This window comes from Zea mays, chromosome 2 (genome assembly GCF_902167145.1).
Source record: "Zea mays cultivar B73 chromosome 2, Zm-B73-REFERENCE-NAM-5.0, whole genome shotgun sequence".
NCBI classification, from domain to species: Eukaryota; Viridiplantae; Streptophyta; class Magnoliopsida; order Poales; family Poaceae; genus Zea; species Zea mays.
Genome location: NC_050097.1, coordinates 94877981 through 94881581, shown reverse-complemented (window position 1 = coordinate 94881581; position 3601 = coordinate 94877981). Strand labels below are relative to the sequence as shown.

The window sequence follows — 3601 nt, the reverse complement described above, 5'->3', positions numbered from 1 at the left end:
GAAAATCAAACATGAAAAACTACAACAATATCCACTCTAGCTACTTCGTCCTTGAGGTCCTCACTAAATCTATGTCCAAGATGATAGAAATGGAGAAAATAGCATATGCAATCATTATGGCATCCCGCAAGCTACGTCACTATTTTGAATCCCATAAAATAAGAGTTCTAATAGATCGAAGTCTGGGCGACCTATTCAACAACCTAAAGGCCTCCACAAGGATAGGCAAGCAGTCAACGGAACTATCAGATATAACATCACCTTCGAGTCCAGAAGCACAATAAAGTTCCAAGTCCTCGAAGACTTCATTGTAGATTGGACATGGCCCTTAACACCTTCACAACAACCAACAGAAGTAGTATGGACTATCCATTTCAATGGCACATGGTGTCATGTAGGGGCAAGGGTTGCAGCAATAATCGCCACCCCATTCAGAGCCAAGTACAAGTATGCTGCCAGTTTGAGTTTTGCTCTAGAAACAGACAAGTGCACAAATAACATAATGGAGTACAAAGCCAAAATCCTAGGACTTTGCAAGATCAGGGCCCTCGGTGTCAAGACATGTATAGTAAAGCTCGTGAACAAGTTCTTTTCCAATATTTATCGGTATTGCAAAGTCTAGAGAAGCGGTATCACGGTTTCATGCTTGAACACATTGATAGGGGCAAAAATGAAGAGGTAGATGCATTAGCAAATGGTACAGCTAGAGGCAACCGTTTGCCTTATGACGTGTTCTATCAAAAAATAGAAGCGCTCATGGTCAAGCAATTAGATGACGGCCCAAGAATAATCAGTCTCATCACAACCGAAGACTAGAGGGCCACAATAATACTATACCTACAAGGTCATTACCACCACACAAACAAATCCGAAGCCCCAAGGCTAAAATATCAATTTTGTGGGTTCACAATAATAGAGGGCCAACTATACAAGAAAGGAATCTGCTAGCCTCTCCTCAAGTACGTGATACAAATTGAGGGTAGAGAACTCATCGAGGTCCACAAGAGAGTCTGCGGCTACCATTCAGGCCCTAAGGCCCTTGTAGCAAAAGTCACGCGTTAGGGTTTCTACTAGCCAACTGTCATCATAACAGCCAACCATGTAGTACAATCAAGCAACGCCTACCAGAAATTCTCACCATGAAGTCGTGCCCCGTCATAGTTGACCAAGCTGATCGCACACACGTGGCCTCTCTAGCGATGGGGTTTGGACATCGTTGGCTCACTCCCCATAGTACAAGGCAACCTTAAATACACCTTCCTCGCTGTGGAGTACTTCACAAAATGGATTGAGGCGAGGGTAGTCTCTACCATAACATCTAAGACACCGTAGAAATTCTTCTGGCAAAACATTGTATGTCATTTTAGGGTCCCCACCGAGGTCACACTAGACATATGATGGTCACTTGTTTTCAATTGCTACATGGAATCGAAAACAAGGCAACAAAATTAAGAGACAAGAAGCTTCGTCCTCAAGGTAATACACCTTCGGTGTAGCTGCTTGAGGGCGATGGTTTTAATGTATAACAAAAGACGAAGTTGTTGTATACTTGATTTCAATCCTCTCAAGGTATTGAAAACCAGGACAATACGTGTGTTTGATGGAAAAAGGGAAATATAAAGGGAAATATAAAACTGTCAGGCGGTGGTTTATATTGTCCTATTTTTTATATAAGTACATGTCTTAAGGAGCTCTTGGAGATACTTTAAGAAACGACGTCTTTTATGAAATTTATAAAAAAATTTGGTAGACATTTTTTTAAAAAATAAACTCGAGAATCCCTGCAATATGGATATAAGGCTAATCTAGCCTTACCTTTCTTGTACCGCATAGACTTTTGTACTTAGATAACATATTGACCATTGCTGCCATTTCTGTGTTTCTATGCTTCTCTTTCTCCATTTCATCCGCGAATTTGTATAACAGTCTTCCACCCACTGCAGTTTTAGATATTATATATCGGGCAAAATTAGTTATGTATAATGTCTTTGATGACAACAACAATTAGCAGCTGGTATGTTATCTCGAGCACTCTAAATGACTTAACAAAATCAGTAATAACTTAAACAATCACTAAAGTTCTATAAAACCATTCTATGGTAGATAATTATCACCTAGCGTAACAAATAACGCAGCCATTCCAGAGTGTACTCGATAGCGTATATATAAAACTTCATGGAGATCTAGGATTCCTCTATAACATCAAAAAATCTCGTTGTAACAAATCTATTTAATTTTCTTATCCTTCGTATACTCGGTAGCGTATATTCATTAAATTCCAGACGATATAGTACGAATCCCAGGCGTATATAGTGGAAATAGAAATATTTATCTGAAGAAGTTAGTTTATATGAAGGACTTACTGAACGGCATCCACTTGGAGGGCCAGTGAACGTGCACAAGAACTATAGCGGCCCTTGGAAAATTGGCAACAGACCATAGTATGTTAAGCTTCTCCTTTCTTGAGTTCTTGCCGACTGCAATATGAACCTCTTCCTCATGCATCTTCTTTGCTTCGATCTGATCCCTGCATGTCCAGTCAAATATATATCAAAATCCTGCTCTAGTAGACATATGCTTCAATTCAGTAGAAATCTTTGCGATTAATATTACCTTTTTGTGCTGTAACACTTTACATCGACGGCATGGTATTGGTATCATCAGCATCTCCCTCGACCCTTTCGTGCTTCATATTGTTGTTCCAGGGGAGCTTCAGCTCAGGGAACAGCGAGATAAACAAAGGAGGGTTAAAATGGCGTGTACTTGTGGTAATAGTAAAGCAGCGAGTACAACAATATATATGGCATCATCAAGCGCGTGAGGTCACTGTCTGGTGTGGCTCCCATATTTACTGGGAAACATCTCTGCAGCGCGTGAGGTCAAATTGGATGCCAAACTTGAGCAGACATTCGTACCGGCCCTGCAGGGAGTCATTGACGACTGAGTTGTCACATGATGATTATGACCACTTATTTGGATCACTATTAGATAATAATTCATAGTTAGTCCTTCCTACGTAATTCAATAAATTAATTTCTAGAGTTAACTTATTTCATTTTTTAATAAGTGTGCATATCGTATAAAAATGTTATACTGTTTACGATGTATAGTGAATACCATTAGACTAAGTATAGAATATGCTTCAATAGTTTTTTATTTGTAGATAAAAAAATATTGATATTAATTTCTCTATTTCTAGTTGTTGATTAAAAAAGCTGACTCTTAAAAGGAGATAGGTATCTGTTTTAAGACTGGGCATTATATCTTAACAGCATGGTGTTGATATCAGCGCGCGTCACCCTCCAGCCGTTTTTGTCATACATTATTATTTATATTGTTACTCTATAGGTAGCGTCGCCCCAGGGATGAGCCAAACGAAAGAGGCTACAAAGTATCCATTATATGTATGATGGTATATACCGGCATATTACATGGCATCATTGATTCATAGGGTCAGTAAAACTTGTCCCAAGTACAATCGGTTTGTGGTGAGTGTTTTGTTGATTAAATACTATTTCCTTTCTAAAATATTAAACATTTTCATTTTTTAAAATAAGTAATTTGTATTTAGAATTGTATTGTATTTAATGGTGTTTGGTTG

The 3601-nt window shown here is 38.7% G+C and overlaps 1 long non-coding RNA gene across 1 annotated transcript; it reads right to left on the bottom strand.

Moving 5' to 3' along the window:
• Nucleotides 1–1552: 1552 nt before the first annotated feature.
• On the bottom strand, nucleotides 1553–2751 carry LOC109944525 (uncharacterized). Its single transcript, XR_002267593.1, has 3 exons — nucleotides 2614–2751; nucleotides 2364–2527; nucleotides 1553–1937 (listed from the first exon to the last, which is right to left on the bottom strand). It is a non-coding gene; the product is annotated as an uncharacterized lncRNA (long non-coding RNA).
• Between the last annotated feature and the right edge of the window lie 850 nt (nucleotides 2752–3601).